At 39.6% G+C, this 19,284-nt stretch overlaps 1 protein-coding gene and 1 non-coding gene across 2 annotated transcripts in view; both read left to right on the forward strand.

Annotated features, from left to right (window-relative positions):
• Positions 1-19,284, forward strand: part of SGCZ (sarcoglycan zeta) — a 795,948-nt gene that overhangs the window by 339,322 nt on the left and 437,342 nt on the right. The window lies entirely within an intron of this gene.
• On the forward strand, positions 6,226-6,288 carry LOC112546685 (U7 small nuclear RNA). Its single transcript, XR_003090401.1, has one exon. It is a non-coding gene; the product is annotated as a U7 small nuclear RNA (small nuclear RNA).

The following is a 19,284-nucleotide window of genomic DNA, read 5'->3' on the forward strand; positions in this document are numbered from 1 at the left end:
ATGGAACTGAAAGTCATTATATATGCACATAAAAGTTTGGTGAATGTGACATAACCATGATAACAATAACCAATAACATATGCATGAAGCCTGCAATAAAAATGATATTTCCCAAGACATAGCTCTCCTCTGAAAGCCCCAAAGTGCCAAAACGAACAAATTAGCAGGCCAGAATTCCACTGATGCAATGTCACCATATGAGGTAGATCTACTTCCTTACCAAAATTAGTATAATACATGCCAATTTTTTCCTTTTCCTTCTGATAGAGCTATAATAAATTCTATCAAGTCGTGGCTACCTAGTAAAGATTTTCCTACTAATGATGTTCCCTTTGATTGCCCTGTCATTATTGATTTCATTTAATGGGTAGTAGTTTCATTTAATGGGTCAAAATGACCTGTTAGACCCCCTTTCACCCAGACAATACTGTAAGCACCTCACCAATACCATGACATTTTTCCTGATAAACTGAGGAGCTGAATCCATTTAGGGAATGTCTAGCATAACAAATCAGTAGGCTGCAATACTGTTTTTAATCTCTAAATTTTCTTGGCATTATGAAGTCTTAAAGTATACTTAGACAGCCTCAACTACCCTGCATAACAGGAAGGCAGAGACCTAATGGAGCTGAAGTGCTGTGACACTTACCAGATACTGTTATAACTAGAAATCTTGTAACACCTTGAAGACTAACAGATATATCGGAGCATAAGATTTCGTGGATGAAGACCCAGTTATTCAGATGCAAGTGGACCTTTGCCCACGAAATCTTATGCCCCAATAAATCTGTTAGTCTTTAACGTGCCACAGGATTTCCTTGTTTATGCAGATTCAGACTAACATGGCTACCCCTCTGATACAGATACTGTTACATCACCTAAGGATCTTAATGAACCAAAAAAGATGTGGAGGGAGACTAAAGAAGTAAAAAAAAAATCCAAATAAAATTCCTAGTTAGTCAATGTTAAGGACAAACAAGACAGTAGGATGTATTCTGTGAAGAAAGCTATTTGGTTAAATTGATACAATTTATTCTTGACAAATCTACTCTGACTACTACTATATTTTAGGTGTTTGCAGATTGATTGCTTAATCGTTTGTTCCACTAACTTTCTAGGTTCTGAAGTTAAGATGACTGAAATAGTTCCCTGGTCCTTGTTTCCCTTTTTATAGATTGACACATTTGCCTGTTTCTAGTCCTCTGAAATCTTTCTCATCTTCTATTACTCTTCAATCTAGAGAAACATTCTAGAATAATACTCAGGGAGCTGACTGAAGATATCCCCATATAGATCTGCCTGATTGTATATTCATTCTCTCAAATTTAACCTAGCTTCCTCTTTGGAGGACATTTTGAGTGTCAATTGATTGAAGATCACTTAGTTAGTCCAACATGGTCTCTTAACATAGTTATATTTTCCTATGTGATGGTATAATTTGTTCTTGTGTTCATAATAATGTCAGTTTTGGGGGAGAGGGAGCAAGTGTCAGTTTTTCCCGTTTCTCCATGTTTTCCTCTTCTGCAAGATTGTCTTCATTTTTCTAATCCACCTCAGATTTTTCTTTGACTGAGAGCTTTTCTCCCCATGTTCATCCCATTTAATTCCAGGTCTGTGATAAGGCAGAAAGTGTTACAGTATCCGAGTGCCCCTTAGCTGTAAACCATATTCTGGACTTAATTACTTCTGCCTTGAGTTCATCATGACTTACTTGATTTTGCAAGTACTCTAGCAGAATCCAATGAGAACTTATGTCTCAACGTGAATTTAAATGCCAGAGTTGGGTTCTCTTATAATAGGAGAGAGATTTTTGAACCGACAAATGCAGGAGGTCCAGTGCAGTTTCTGAATCAATGTTCAACATCAGAAACAATTACACTAATTCTGTTCAGAGTTCATCAGTGTGAATCTGGCCAACTTTCTGACAAACAATTTTTAATATGCACCCTCCTTATCCCCACGTTACATCTCGCACTTGGCCCTACATAGTGTCAGTTTTATTTAATCTTTTGCAGATGTCACCAGCTCCCCCTTGAAGAGAGGAGAGGTTTTAACTTTTTTTGGAAACATGCAAATATATTCAAAGCAAATTCACATAATTTCAATATTAAATTAAAATACAGAAATCTTTAAATATTCCAGAAGGCCAATGTTAATGCATCTCTTTTCTGTCCCAGTCCATGAGTTTTTATTTTTATGAAATGTAATCAAACTCTATGGCCCTAGATTAGAATAAAGTGATTTAGGATTAGGTAATACCTTGGTATGTAATTATTGGGTCCTTTGTAATTCAGGGCCATTCATAGACAAAATGTCACTTAAATTCCAGTACAGTTTTGAAAAAAAAAAAACCACCCTGCATTCAGTGTAGAGAACTGAAAGCTAATGCTTAAATCTATCTTAATTCATCAACTGAGACACATGGAGTTCCTTGCATCATTCTTTTAATGGACAACTTCATTTAAAAAAAAAAAACTTGTGGCAAACCACACAAAGCATGTTTTAACCTAATCATGGGATGGTATTGACTAGGACAGAGCCTCAAAGTTGAGGCTCAAATAATAAATTGAGTTCCTTCTACTTTTTGTGAATATTTTCACATATGAATTACTGAGATGAATATTTGCAGAAACAGCAAATTTCAAGTGAATACTATGGGAAAAATCACTAAAATGTAACAATGCATTATTATAAATGAATCGTGAGTTGAAACAAGCAATCTAACTATTCCTAAAACTATCTTAGTCTAGCAGTTGGCAATAAGCAGCAGGGGATTATGATTCCAGCATTTCATTCATTTAGAAACCTTAAAATTGAAGTGCTATCTGTCTTGCATGAATGATGGAAACCTTTGCAAGAAAACAGTTGCTAATTCCATTAAAAAAAAAACTTCCTTTTGCTGTTCTGCATGACCCTGGTAATGACTGCATTTTGGTAAACTAGTGATCCTTATGTGCATAAATGTCATGGAGTGTTCTGAGATTGTTTTGAATGAATGAAAAACATTCACCAAGCATTCAAATAAAATGTTAACTGATGGTTGCCATCAGGCTTCTTCTTTTTCTACCATGAGCAAATGAGAGTCATTCATGGGATCCTAGCACCTCTTAGATTTGCCCATTGCTAATGAGCAGGAGATGTCCAGAGTCTGGGGCCAGAAACAGTACATGATACTCCCTGTTTCCTCCCCACCCTGCAGCACAAGCAAGGTGCTGATGAAGAGATGGCAGGAAGGGGAGGAAAAAAAGGAGTGTATTTTGCCTTACTACTCTACCCCAACTCCCCACCCCGGAGAACTGAAGTGTCTTCCCTCCCCTGTTCCAGCGGTTTTTTCCACTGCTGTCCTCCTTATAAAAACCACATCTTAACCAGACTGTTGAGCATTTCTATTTGGCCATAAAGGCTACTTTGAGTTGGCGATCTTCAGAAACAATATGTAACTTACTTTTCAAATAGTCCTGTCTAAATAAGAAATACACTGCTAATACAATTAGTCCAAAAGGATTGTATATTTAACGTCATAAAATGGGGTTCTATATCGTATGTGAACATAACATTTAATTTTGACTTGATGAATACGCTAGAGAGACACAGACTGACTCTGACTTCCGTATAATCCTGAATGCCCTTTCTTGCCCCACCCTTTGGACTACAGGCCAGAGTTTTCTTTCCTGAAAGCATTAATCAGAGTTAAAACTCTGTTAAAAGAATGACGATACTCCCTAGTCAGCTTTCCAAGGGGGAGTACTGTACACATTAACAAATATGAATTCCACACACACACTGTATAAAACATTGCGAATATCTGGAATATGACAATTTTTTAAAAATGAAATCTACTCATGTTTCTCCTCTCCCCATCCTTATTTCTGTTACAAACATTCAAATTAGGGTTTTAGTACCACCTTTTTCTATTTTTCAGGGCACACATCAAATCATTCCTTCTGATACTCTCAGAATCGTAGGTGATTTTTTTTGTTTCAATCTTCTTAGTGTGGGTATACAAGGGAGTATATTTCTTCAGAGCTTGAGGAAGGACAGCCTCTTAGTCCTTGCAAACACTTCAGAACTCCATCAGCAAACAGTCGGGGGAAGAGGGAGGGAATCTCCACACATGTGAGCTCTTGAATTAATAGCTGACTGACTGATCCTTTCAGTTACTCCATAAAATGGAATTCTATAACTTGTACCTAAAGGGAAAGAGGGACTGGGATCAGTATATGAAAGGTCCATTACCTGGATTTCTATAAGGTTTTCAGGTTTTGGGGGCATTTTCTTCCTTTCATAAGCCTTTTGCTGGATTTATCTACACTTCCCTGCAGATTACATGTTTGTGAACAATAGTTCACAGTACAGTGCTCTACTGTAACTCCCCCAGGCAGACACTTCAGGAGCAAATGAAGTGGTTCCTACTTCACATTCCTGTAGGAATAAATTAAAAGGTTCCTAGTTCCTACAGTGTCTGATTCAGGGGATTTACAGCACAGTACTTCAGTAATTTGGACTATGTGTATCTGAATAACAATGTAGCCATTGCCTAAATTAGATACAATGTTACAAACCTCTTTCTCTCTGAGGGTATGTCTATACATCAAAGTTCTGGTATCCTGAAATAGCTACTCTGTGTCTTCACAAGCCACCCGTTACTTCAAAATATTTTTCGAAATAACAGGAGGGCTATTTCGGCATCCTGGTAACCCTTGTTCCACGAGAGTTAAGGGATGTCTTGAAATATCACCTCACTTCTAAATTTGGTACTGTGTAGACAGCACCAGATTTCAAAACAGCCTGTTTAGAGTGCAGTATACACATAGTCTGAAAATAAAATACGTAATTTGAGCTACGCAAATTGCGTATCTTATTTCAAAATAGCTTATTTTGTAATTTGGTGCTGGGTGGACAGCACCAAATTTTGAAATAACTCAGTAATCTGAACTGTCCCTTACTTTTCATGGAATGAGGTTTACAGGGATGTCAGAACTGCAAGCCTGTTATAGTTCAAAATGACAGGCTTGCTGTGAAGATGTGGGATAGCTATTTCGGCATACTCCCCAGAGAGAGGGAGCAGACTGCATGGGGTGGATAGGTAGAATGGGGGTAAATGGGTGCTGGCATCTGTGTGGTGAGGTAGAGGAAGTCATTGGGTATCCTGAATCAGTCTTGTCTGGGCTGTAACTGCTGGTGCAAGGGAGAGACATAGGACTGGGGTGGGGAAGCAGACTGCATGGGGGAGGGAGAGGTATGCTAATATGCTTGGGTTTGGGGACATGTGACTATGTGGGAGATGAAGATACTGCTGTGGAAACTTCGTTGTCTCATTAATGCATTAGAGGGAGCTTAGACAAATATACCTTCCCTTTTCCTGTTGAGGCTAGAGTGAGGAGGGGTTGGTACGAATTCCTAACCGATTGGTGATATAATTACAAGATCTTAAACATGCCAGGAAAATATGATGGGGGGAGGGAATAATGTAGCACTCACTGTTGGACTTGTACAGTGATTCCTTTGCAGTTGTAGACCAAAATATTTTCCACCTAGTATCAGGAGATAAAGATCAATAGCTTGCTTTTGGCCAGGTTGAGTTTAACAGGAGTCAGCCTGCTTGGAGATATTAGCTTGAGCTAAAAATTAGTTTTGTTTGGAGGGAGACAGATCCAGAGCAGACCAACAGAGTGGAAAGATTCTGCATTAGCAGATCTTAATGCAAAATCTGACTTCACTTGTATTGGTGTTTTTAAGCAGTTAGGTTACTTTAGATAAAGCTTCTGGATAGGTCTAGCTCATGATGTTTGCAGGATTTCATTTCAAAGAAAGTTTACATAGATGTTAATGGCTGAAGGTATGGAAAGAAAAGGATTATTTTTAAACATATTTTTTTGGCGTGTGGAAGGTATCTGAAGACTCTGAATATTATTTTTTTAGGTATCCTGTGTTAGTAATTAATATGTGGTAAATTGTTAAAACTAGAAAAACTTTGCCATGGAACAGTTTTATTTGTTTTGCCTTTAAATACTTAGAGTTGGATTCCATACAAGTGATTTCCATTAAATTTTAGAATTTGTTTGGGGAAGGGCATTAAGGCCAGGTCTTTCTAAATGGCATAGTTCTGGCTCTTATGAGTCAATGGGGATGTTAGGTGTTCTTGTAGGATGAAGATTGTATCTGCAAGCTCTTGAAAAATGGATCTTTCTACACACTCTGAAGCCATGTGCTAAAGTACTGCTCTGGAGTTTCTACTCTTTTGAGTATGTCTAGACTGCATCCCTCTGTCTGCAGAGGGATGCAGATTAGGCAGGTCAACATTGCAAATGAATCAGGGATTTAAATATCCTGTGCTTAATTTGGATTAAAAATGGCAGCCACTTTTGCAGACTCAGCACAAAAAGATGCAGTCTACGGGGAATTTGTTGAGAAAGAAAGCCTTTTTTGACAGATCCCTTATGCCTCCTGCCTTTTTTGCTGACAAAGTGCTGAGTCAGCAAAAATGGTGGCCATTTTTATGCAAATTAAACGTAGGATATTTAAATCCGTGCTTCATTTGCAATGCCGACCTGCCTAATCTGCATTCCTCTGCCAATAGAGGAATGCAGTCTCCACGTACCCTTTGTGTCTGTTACCAGCTTAATTGAAAAGTTTCAAACAGGGCACTTTTATCTGTGATTAGACCTCTGTTTCATTTGTGTAGTCATCCTAAACAATTATTTAAAATACCCATCATCTAAAATGCCCATCATCAACCACCTGATGTTTTATTTTCCTTCCTGTTTGCAAGTTTGTAGATTTATTTGCTTTCTCTGTTGCTTCATTATTGATTTTTACTGCTAATCATATTAAGAGTTGATATCCCAGAAAGATTTTATAAGCCTGAGTACATACCTTTTTCTCTCTCCTTTTTAATGTAATCAAATACTTCATTAATACTCGCAAGGAGAGCATGACTATTTCCAGTTGATTCATAGATTGTTTTAGCATCTTAAAGCTGAGCTATATGTGGATAATATGCATTTTTGGTGTGTTTACTAGCTTGAGTTGTTATGATGATAAAATACATGTAGTACCAGACTAGTGTTGTTTTTGTTTGATATTAAATAAACCTCATAAGCATTGCTCCTTGATAAGTATCCCTTGTTTTAAAATGTTTTGTCTTCCATACCTATGAGCTGTTCATAATATATATTTAGGTTTTTAGTTTGTTTTGGTGGTGCACATAAGAGAATTCCACCCACCCAAGGATGGAAAATGTTAGAGGAAACATTGCTTATTATTACAGTGTTTGCATTTCACAGTTGTGTTTCAGAAACCTTGAACTATTACTAAACACTGTTTCTGGTGAAAATGTATGGCCAACATCAGCCAATGCATTGTTTCATAAATGACGTTGAATGATTTTGAGACACAATGTTGCTAAGTTATCAACTCTATGGTGCAATACTTGTTCTGTGGATTTTACAGGTGTAGCAGTAGAAACATCACCTCACTTTTCTCCTTATCGGCCAATTAACTATTAGGTGAATCCTAAGTGTAATTGTTGTATGCAACAAAATGGCTGTTTATTTGAGAATGAAGTACCATGAATTTCTCACATGGTAGGTCACTTTCAAGAGTGAACATTAAAGTGGCTCATACTGGGTGTTTAGGTGATAGGGCATTTCTCTCTTACATATTTATATGTAGTCTAAGAAGGGCTTACAATTATATGGGTGCCTAGGGTCTATGAAGAGCTTAATCCAGCCCTGGTTCAACCAGTTGTACACCCACCTTAGAGAACATTCATCTAGACTACATTTGCCTAGTTTTTTTATATGAGTGTCATGTGGGACTGTGTCAAAAGCCTTATTAAAGAAAACCTGCTATAATTTAAAATCTAAGGGTTTCAATTTTGAATAAAACGTGCTGTGTATTATAAAATATAAATACAGTGACATATGAATATAAAACAGATACAGTGACTGGTTTTAAAATTCTAAAGCAACATTCTCCTTTTTTAAGTTCAAACAAATAAACCTGAACAATGTATATTCACTTATTTGTGCTCATTTATGCATGTACTCTAATATAAAGCAGTAAATGTATTTTGTAGTTAAGCTAACTACAACATAATTGGTGTTTCATAACCATTAGCCAGAAAATACATTCATCCATCTTAAATGTATTAATACATTACATTCACCATCATTATCTAGTTTCTATTCATGATTATTTCCAGCATGATGACTTTCAACAATAATCAACAAGGAATTATATAATGTTCACCTTTTCTAAGCTTTGAAAATTCATTTTAAATTACCTGTGATAATATATTTAGCAGAATAACAAAGTTATAGATCATATATATGCAGTGGATAGCAGTTGTGAAAGCAGGAGTTTGACTTTTGTGTGGAAGGTGTATGTGAAATATAAATGTATAACCACGGAGACAGACCTTTTTCATATAACTACTTGAACAGTATCAGAATAAGGAAATAGGGAAATTTAACTTTGGCATCTGGCTGTCAAATGCTGTAACAATACCTCTGGTCAGGGAATAAAAGCTATTGTACTCAATTTTTATTTGAGAAGGAGAGCACCTCAGTGGCAAAATCTTCATCCTGCCTGATAGTGGATGACCTCTGAACATCTTATTTTGACGTATTGTCTGTTTAACTCCTCTATTGAGAAAAGAGATCCTGGTCCCACTGTAACCTGAGGAAGTTTGCTATAGATTTTTTTTTCCCCTAGTATTGAATTTAGAATAGTGAGGGGCTTTTTAAAAGGTCAGTAAGCAGTACCTGTTGTATGGATAACTCATGCTAACACATTGCTTACAGATGATGCTGTTCTTTGGTTATTCTGTGATCGGCTATGTCAGGTGTGTGTGTGTGTGTGTGTGTGTGTGTGTGTGTTTAAGATAGAGTCTCTGCCATCTTAGAAACAAAAGTATCACTACATCTTTATAAACAACTCCCACTCAACCTAGCTGCTAGGAAAACAAGGCTAAAATGGTCCAAAGCAGTAATGATAACATATAGTAAGACATTTGATTGTGATATTTTCTCCAAAACTTCATAAGGGATATACAGTTGGTAGTAATTCACAACAAATTTTACACTTCGTCTTGTTTTAGGTCTAATTGGGCCACCCAAGTTCAAGCTCTAAGCGTCTTCTAAATCAATGTTAGTTCTGCAGACTTCCTAGTTATACTCTTCAACTGAGTCTCTCTATGAAAATGACTCACTGAACTCCTGAGCGGTGGACCAAGTTGTTGTGACTTGGTTTACACCTAATTAATCACAGAAATGTATTTGAAGAAGTAGTATTTCTTTGCAGGGGTCACATTGATGCAGGTGGCAAAACCAAGTGACCATTTAAACAAAACAAACAGCCATGCTCACCAGCCTTTTCTTGATGCCCTCTGTATTGGCATTCTTCATTCTCCAACCAATTTGGTATAATATAGCAGGTGGGGATTCTTTTTAAATTATGCTTCTGTTGTATTAATGGTTATTGGTTTCCTGGATCTGGAAGAACTGAGTAATTGCACAATTTAACACTATAAGTAAGAGCAGGTGCAACTGTAAATAGTCCCTGATTAACAATTTCATTTTAAATGTTATAACAGATTTCTGCAAGCAAATGACTCCCACTGGTAAGGAAGTGTACTTTTTTGTAATATAATTCACTAAACCTAGTATTTAATTATGCCAGCAATAAAGACCTTTACTGTGCCAAAAACCTCAAAATATGTTGGTCTTTACTATCAAAATAACTGCAGTAAAACAAATGAATTGCTTTTGGAAACCTTCCTTCTGGAGCACAGATGTAAATTACAGCTCTCAAAGTTGTATTTGTTTGTCATGTACGTTATCAGAGGAAGGTTGATATGGAGGGAGAAATTCCAGTATTGAATGTAAATATAATATTGTGCTTAATAAATATAGCTTGTATGAAGAAGTGTTGTTTGCTCTCTATAATATGGAAATTCTGAACTTCAATATTCTATTTTAGAAGACTGATAAAAGACCAGGGTTAAGAGTTATCTGGATTAGTAAATTACAATTATTTCTTATGTGAAAGCAGGGCTGAATATTCAGGAAATTAAGTGTTCTATACTTAGTGACAAAATAAATGGTAAATCAGACATTCAGTATTGTCATTGTTCCAAGAATAAATATTACCACTGTTGCCAAAAGTTACTCAGGAGGAGGCTCTGGAAATCAGATTAGGTTATGGTTTCTTACCGATAATAAGAAACAGCTAGAGGAATTGTGAGGTCGAGTGCTCTGTGGAAAGAGGATAGGGCCAAGTGAGAGGAGAAAATCTGGTGAAGTTGTAGAGGTACTGATGTAACCATTAATATGAGAAGCAAGAGAAAGAAGGCAAAAGGCACAAATGAAGTGGAAAGATCTAGTAAAGTCCCTTTGTGAATTCTGCAACTTCATTATGGCTCCAAATGCAAAAATTGTAGCGTTTCCCCCAGAACTAAAAGTTTAAGGAGAAGGATGAATTTAATAGCTCAGAGAAGGAAAGAAGAGAGGAGAAAAAGAAAGTTGTGAGTGGATCAAAGAGACAGCAGGGTTTCAGATAGCATTGAAGTTGTGCATTTCTTTGATCTTCAAGAAAAATGCAACCATCTGAAAGCACTCAGTTAAAAAGTTTACAGGTACAGTAAGTATGAAGTCAAGTCAGTAACTGATAGCATTAAACTCCAGCGCTCTTAGTGACAACTTTTGATTAAAAATAAGTCTTATCCCTTGGAATGGTCAGCTGATCTTTTAACCATTCTTTATAATAGGCTGAGAATTTTGAGGAACACCACCTCCAGGAGTTTGCAGTTAGCTTATGAAGGTGATCACTGAGATCTAGAATAGTGTTTAAAGGGAATCACAGATGGAGGAGGGGGGGACAAACATCAGTAGGAGTTAAATGGGCCATCTTGTTGGTGGGGTGCTTTGGTAGAGATAATGCCGTAAGAATGACTGGTCTTTTCTTTTCCTTTGCACAATATTTTTGAACACTGGGAGGTGGGAATTTTAGACTTTAAGGTCAGAAGGGACCATTATGATCATCTAGTCTGACCCCCTGCATGATGCAGGCCACAGAATCTCACCCACCCACTGATAGAATAATCCTCTCACCTATATCTCAGATATTGAAGCCTTCAAATACTTTGAAGACCCCAAGATGCAGAGAATCCTCCAGCTGTGATCTGTACCCCATGCTACAGAGGAAGGCGAAAAACCTCCAGGGCCTCTGCCAATCTACCCTGGAGGAAAATTCCTTCCCGACCCCAAATATGGCGATCAGCTAAACCTTGCGCATGTGGGCAAGACTCACCAGCCAGACACCCAGAAAGTTCTCTATAGTAACTCCTATTATCCCTCCATTGACCTATTTCCCACTGATAATGAATGGTAAATTAGTTACCAAGATCATGTTACCTCATCAAACCATCCCCTTCCTAAACCCATCTAGTTTAATCTTGAAACCAGATAGATCTTTTGCCCCCACTACTTCCCTTGGAAGGCCGTTCCAGAACCTCACTCCTCTAATGGTTAGAAACCTTCGTCTAATCTCAAGTCTAAACTTCCTACTAGCCAGCTTATATCCATTTGTTCTTGTGTCCACATTGGTATTAAGGTTAAATAATTCCTCTCCCTCCCTGGTATTTATCCCTCTAATACATTTAAAGAGTGCAATCATGTCCCCCCTCAGCCTTCTTTTGGTTAAGGTAAACAAGCCAAGCTCCCTGAGTCTCCGTTCATAAAACAGGTTTTACATTCCTCGATCATCCTAGTGGCCCTTCTTTGTACCTGTTCCAGTTTGAATTCATCCTTCTTAAACATGGGAGACCAGAACTGCACACAGTATTCCAAATGGGGTCTCACCAATGCCTTGTATAATGGCATTAACACCTCCTTATCCCTACTGGAAATACCTCGCCTAATACATCCCAAGTCCGTATTAGCCTTTTTCATGGCCATGTCACAATGGTGACTCATAATCATCCTATAATCAACCAGGACTCCAAAGTCCTTCTCCTCCTCCATTACTTCCAACTGATGTGTCCCCAGCTTATAACTAAAATTCTTGTTATTAATTCCTAAATGCATAACCTTACACTTCTCACTATTAAATTTCATCCTATTGCTATGACTCCAATTTACAAGATCATCCAGATCTTCCTGTATGATATCCTGATCCTTTTCTGAATTGGCAATAGCTCCCAACTTTGTCATCCGCAAATTTTATCAGGATACTTTCACTTTTGGTGCCAAGGTCAGCGATAAAAAGATTAAATAAAATTGGCCCCAAAACTGATCCCTGAGGAACTCTGCTAGTAACCTTCCTCCAACCTGACAGTTCACCTTTCAATATGACCCCCTGTAGTCTCCCCTTTAACCAGTTGCTTATCCACCTCTCAACTTTCATATTAATCCCTATCTTTTCCAATTTAACCAATAATTCTCCATGTGGTACTGTATCAAATGCCTTACTAAAGTCGAGGTAGATTAGATCCACTGCATTTCCTTTATCTAAAAAATCTGTTACTTTCTCAAAAAAGATCAGGTTGGTTTGGCACGATCTATCTTTTGTAAAACCATGTTGTAATTTGTCCCAATTGCCATTAGCCTCAATGTCTCTAATTGAGGGTAAGGACAAAATGTTCAGCAGACTCTGTAATGATAGTTGGAACGATTGTGTTAGGGAGGGCAAAGCAGAAGGAGTTAAAATAATTGTCATGAGAATATCACCACAGGGATGACAGTGTGGAGAAAAGGTTGAAGATATTTGGATGTTGATTTGAAAGTAGAAATATTCAGATGTGGACACAATCTATTTCTGTGGATAATGAAAGTGGGAAGACATTTTGAAACCTCTGGGAACTGCTGGTGCAATGTTCCCCCTCCTGTGACTATATTCCAGTTACAATTCAGAACAGCTTGTCTAACAGAGCATTTATTGTTGTAATGGTCAGTGCTCAGATGGATAAGAAATCTGTATTGAACTGAGCTGCAGTGGCCAGTTGTTATATTCGCCACTTTTTGTTCCAAAAGGATTTCAAAATGGGCACAGTTGGGTTGGTGAGGGATATGGAAAAATCAAAGGTTGACTCCCAAATTGCAAGTCAAGAATGAAGGAGAGGGGAATAAGGCTAGAGCAATGCAAGCTGTCTGAGAGCTAGGGAAAGACTAGGATTGCAAACTTACCAAATGCATATGGAAAGTAAGGGACTACTCAGGAAGAAATGGTGTTCCAGTGGACAGTAAAGTAAGACAAATGGAGTAGATATGGAAGTGGGAAAAACAAAGATTGTTTTGTAATAGTTCTGTGGGTATCACTTCATTTCCCAACACTTACCCCTGTTTCATCCATCTGCAGCACATACAGTCTTGTAGATTCTGTTGAGGTAACTTTTACAGTTGTGAAATAGCTTGGCCCATCTGCATCATTCTAGAGCATGCCGGTGCTCTTTATGCATGCAGTCGAGGTGGACAGCAATATAAAGTGTTTGTTCCACAGTTCAGCACTTCCCATCCACTGCTGCCTGGTCATTAAAGACCTGAGCTCAGGTCTCTGTTTGTCCTTGGTAAGGTTGCAAAGCTGCATGTGTTGACAGCAACCACTGCTTTAAGTCAGAAAGAAAGGTGAGACTAGCTAATGGATGACTTTACTGAAGTGGATGGGATAGTTAATTAAAAAAAACCCAAAGTAATCAAAATAGAATAGAAATTACAGTAGATGAATAGTGTGTGTGAAATGAAGAATATGGTCACCCATATTTCCTAGGAAAAAATCTGAGTAGTAAATAATGAATGGAAAAATAGCTAATGGGTGGAAGAAGCTAATACAGATGGTACCTCCTTTAACCAGTTCTCCCTGGTACGGCAACATCTATGGTCAGGCATGGACCACAGATGTTCCTAGACCATAGAACCCTGGAAAAGGGAGGTGTGGCAACAGGGCAAGAGCATGGTAGGAGGGTAACTGGCAACCCAGTGTGTGTTGGAGGAGGGGAAGAATGAAAGGAACAGTGGGGAGTTCTGGCCCCAGCAGCAGCCAGGGAACTCTGTCTCCAGCCACAGATTTCTGGCTCCAGCCCTCTGCCCCAGCCATGACTGTGTAGCTCCAGTCACAGAGCTAGGCAGCTGTGGAGCTCTGCCCCTGCGGCACAGCTCTGGCTCTGCTGCTCTGGCTGTGGAGCTTCACCCTGGCAGAAATGGGGCCAGCAGCAACCAGAGAGCTCTGGGAGACTGAGGCAGCAGCAGTGGTAGACTAGAGCCCTAACCCAGTGGCAGCACAGGCCAGGAGGGACCTTCTCTGGTACAACAAATCCCCTCATTGGACCAGCAAGGTCAAACATGTAGATTGATTTTAAAGTTGAGTGGTGGAAGGAAAAGAGGTGCTCAAAGAAAGTGTAGCAATAATGGAGATGCATTAAATTTACATGTAGCTAAGTCATTCTGCCCTGGGAACTACTTACTGTGTCGTCTCAAGCCCTTTCCACATGAGAATAGTAGAGCACGTATAAAGGTTGAAAGTAGACATTTAAGATAAGAATGGCGCTAAATCTGCATTTATAGATGGGATCAACACGTAAAGGAAACCTATACAAGAACTACTTAAAGAAGTGATAGAAATGTAGCCGTGTTAGTCTGGGGGAGTTGAAGCAAAATGCAGGACAATGTAGCACTTTAAAGACTAACAAGATGGTTTATTAGATGATGAGCTTTCGTGGGCCAGACCCACTTCCTCAGATCAGAAGAAGTGGGTCTGGCCCACGAAAGCTCATCATCTAATAAACCATCTTGTTAGTCTTTAAAGTGCTACATTGTCCTGCATTTTACTTAAAGAAGGTTGCACTTACAGATTGTTTTGTCTACCCACCCCCTTCCTCCCTAAGCCTAATTGTTGGCATTTTTTTGTGTGGCACTCATTGCCTGATCAACATGACATAGCAGTGACTGAACAATAAGACTTTGGCATATGAACACACTTTCTAAATGGCACAAAATGAGAAATTGGGAGAAAAGCAATTTAACTTTTCAGTTCATAGCGTATTAACCAAAATCTTGTTTGAATCAGAACCCTGATTAGTTTTACTAGATACATTTAGTCTCACTTTTCACAGTGTGTTCTCTACAACAGGTTAATTGCCTAGGTAAAAGTTGTTGCATTGCTAACTTCTGTTTTCCCAAATAGAGTTATTACAAATGTGTACCCTTCTCTTGGGAACTCCAAGAGCCCAAAACAAGCTTACACTGATTTTTTTTTTCAGTCTGAGTTGAGTAGTCCAGTTGTTGATATTCAATTCCGGTGTTCAGACCAGTAGGGATGACAGTGATATTTCCTCTCTGTGTATATATGCCCTAAAGCTTTTGTACAGTATTAGGGCATTATGGATGCAATTTATCAGACCCAGATTGTCCATTCCACAAACAGACTAGAGGGTCAGGAACACTGAAATTAGAGTTTCCTCCTAATTTTTCCTCCAGAAGCCGAGGATTGGACCCTGAGAGACTTAGAACATCTGAATTGTGTAGACTGGTGAGACAGATACATCAACCCACTTTTTGGGACATGTCCTGCTCTGTTCTGTCCCAGAGGCTCCCTTGTTCTGTTGCAGCACATGCTGCCTTTGGTTTATTCCATTTGTAGCACAGAATGGAGTCAGACAATGTAAATTATTCTTGAAGAAACATTTACACCTCCTTCTAGAGAGAACTATAGGATACACATTGGTCTAGTAATACGGGTTAAAAAGGGGGAGTGATGTGGAATACAGGCAGTCCCCGGGTTACGTCAGTCTGACTTAAGTCGGACCCCTAGTTACGAACCGGGGGGGCCGCTAGTGCGGGGAGCGCTTCCCCCCAGCAGACCTGGGAGATGCGGAGCTAGCGCCCCCCCCCCCCCCCCCCCAGCAGACCAGGGAGACGCGGAGCAGCTTTTCTCGCCGCGGAGAACGCGGGCAGCGGGACTGCCGAGACGCGCTGCAGTCCCGCCGCCCGCATCCTCCGTGGTGAGAAAAGCTGCTCCTCGTCTCCCTGGCCTGCTGGGGAGGGGCGCAGCTAGTGTGCCCCCACCCCTCCAGCAGACCAGGCTTTTCTCGCCGACGCCTAGGGTAGAGTAGCTGGGGGGCTGCCGGGTTGGTCCCACAGCGCTGAGGTGCGGCGCTACTGGACCAATCCAGCAGCACCCCAGATGCTCTGCTCCAGGCGTCCCCAAGTCAGCCGCTGCAGAAACTGACCAGCGGCTGACTAGAGGAAGCCCAAGGCAGAGCTGCTCTGCCCCGGGCTTCCTGGAATCAGCCGCTGATCAGGTTCAGCAACGGCTGACTTGGAGACACCTGGGGTAGAGCATCTGGGGTGCTGACGGATTGGTCCCTGCAGTGCTGAGGTGCAGCGCTGCGGGAACCTACCCGGCAGTGCCCCAGCTGCTCTGTCCCAGGCGTCCAGATTCAGCCACTGTTGAAACTGATCAGCGGCTGATTCCAGGAAGCCCGGGGCAGAGCAGCTTCAACAGCGGCTGAATCTGGACGCCTGGGACAGAGCAGCTGGGACGCTGCCGGGTAGGTCCCCGCAGCGCCGCACCTCGGAGCTGCAGGGACTAATCCGGCAGCACTGCAGCTGCTCTACCCCAGGTGTCCCCAAGTCAGCCGCTGCTGAAACTGATCAGCGGCTGATTCCAGGAAGCCCAGGGCAGAGCAGCTCTGCCTCGGGCTTCCTGTAGTCAGCCGCTGGTCAGTTTCAGCAGCGGCTGACTTGCGAATGCCTGGGGTAGAGCAGCTGGGGTGCTGCCGGGTTGGTCCAGTAGCACGGAGGAGCGGCGCTGCGGGACCAACCCAGCAGCACCCCAGCTGCTCTCCCCCAGGCGTGTCCGATTCAGCTGCTCCTGGTCAGTTTCAAGAGCGGCTGAATCTGGACGCCAGTTCCAACTTACATACATATTCAACTTAAGAACAAACCTACAGTCCCTATCTTGTACGTAACCCAGGGACTGCCTGTACTAATTTTTTTCCACCCCTACAATACAGAACATTGTCAATGCACAGCTGCAACAGAGGTGTGCACATTTTAAAGCCAATAAAAGGCAATGCTGTGAAAATAATATTGTCTAGTTTCCATATAGACAGTAGGAGAAGCATCCTTGTTCCCTCTGCACATAAACATTGTCAATGTCCTCAAGTACTCTAAATGCGGCATAATTAACTTCTTGCCATTTTGCTTGTGTTAATTTTAATGTCTTCAGCTTCTGTGTCTTCCAGTAACAGACATTATAAAGCATTGGCACTCTTCTTTGTAACCTCATTTGGGAATAGAAAGTGCTACCATGGTGATAAATTATATTTATCTGTTGGTGAAACTTCCTTTGTTTGTCCTGTTTTCTTTTTCTTGTTGTGATTTTCTTTAACTCTTGTGTCTCCAAATGCAGGAGTTCTGCATGGTTTACATAATTATGAATTATTATGTTTAATTTTGTCATTTTTTAATTCCTGCTTTTGATGGAAATAAGCATATTACTACAAATCAAATGTGTGCTCAGATTTTTTTATGAAAAAATTGCTACTATACAATTGTTTGCAAATCTAAATGTAGGAGCACATACCGTAAATAGCATAAAGTCATGTCTCTCTCTCCAGTACTATAATGTTAGCTACCGAAGGGAAGCATCTACGTAAAATAGCAGAATACAACATAATTTCTTAGTGCTGTAGTGTATACTTTTCAAACATGTTCAAGGTTAGTGTAACAATGCTTCCTTTAAATCTCCCACTCGTGAATAGGAAGGACTAGGTTTCCAGGATGCAGTAAGAGTCAAGTATCTTAAATTCAGAAAAAGATACAATTGTACATGTATGCAGTTCCAAGCACTTTTTATTAACTGAAAAAAGGAAGCAAGATTTTGTGTATGCACAAATGATATTGGTATGAATTTATTATTGCAAAAAAACTCCCAATCCTTTGGAGGAAAAAGTTAAACATGCGGATAAGGATGCAAGCTTATTTCTGCTGGCTCAACATCATATCCAAAATATCAGATTTTTCTGAATGCAATGAAAAAAAATGTATCCTTTGGGTCATCAATGTAATTGTCCCCTATTATCTTCATGCTCATTAAGCTTGATTAGACAACTTCTGATAGCTCTCTTCCATGAATTCAAACAAGTTATGGCCTCTGTGGCCAAAATACAATAAGTAATTGGTAAAATTTGACTTTCACCTATGTTAATTATGTTAAACTTCAATTGTTCTTTAACTCTTTGGCTAGTATTTTTGGGACATAGATCTTTGAAACAACTCTTCTGATGGGGAAAAACATTGCCCATTTCTATCCATGCCAGAATAAAATAGTCTCATTGTGTTCAGTACTCATGAATTTTATTTCCAAAATTCTTTCAAAATCCCATCACTCCCTGGCAATTTGATTTGTTTAAATGGAGGTCATAATATCAGAAATTGTTTTATCAATTACCAGTCATAATGAATTACACATGTCAATGCTGATTAAATTTGATGTACAATTAGTTGGCTAATTATGTTGACTATGCCATTATGTACTTCAATAGACTCTAACAGGCCCATAACCCAGGTATTAGTACTCATTTAGGCATGCAATTGCATGTAGGGTTACAAATCTCTTTATATGTACATCTGTCTTTTTAAAATGTAACTTACAAAACTGCTGCATTTTCTGAAAGGTTTAATACAAAGGCTGGTCTAGCAGCCTTTGAACACACAACTCCCCCCATATTTCAAGATCAGATGTTTAAAACATGCTATTCACTGTAAAAATAGTAACAATGGGCTTCTCCAAAACGTTCTGCCCTAATTGATTGATATGCTGGTCCACTGATTCAATATACTGTGATTTAAAAAAATCTCTTCAGTATGTATTCTTGAATCCAATTTACAATTCATCAACTCTTCTACCTCTTCATCCTCTCATCTCGCCACAACTTGCTTGCCTCTTGGAGGTTCCTGTTAGCTAGTTCCCTCATCTCACAGCACCGATACCTATTTTGTGACATCTGATTATGAAATGGTTGGACGTTGGGAAAGGCTGCCTAGCTTCTGGAAAAAATGATTAGAACTGTTATAGGGTAGGAATTTGTATGTAACAGTTTTCTTAAAATGTTAGGCTTAGCTGGTGTACTGGTGTATTCTGTTCTCGATCACCCTCCTCTTCTCCCCCTCCCCCCATAAAAATGTTGTTTGCTCCAATCTCACAGATAGACAAAAGTTTTAAGAATGTCTGATAATGGTCCTGGAGTGAGTTTATCTGTCTGTGGGATTGGCACATTTGCCA

This window comes from Pelodiscus sinensis, chromosome 5, assembly GCF_049634645.1.
Source record: "Pelodiscus sinensis isolate JC-2024 chromosome 5, ASM4963464v1, whole genome shotgun sequence".
NCBI lineage: Eukaryota > Metazoa > Chordata > Testudines > Trionychidae > Pelodiscus > Pelodiscus sinensis.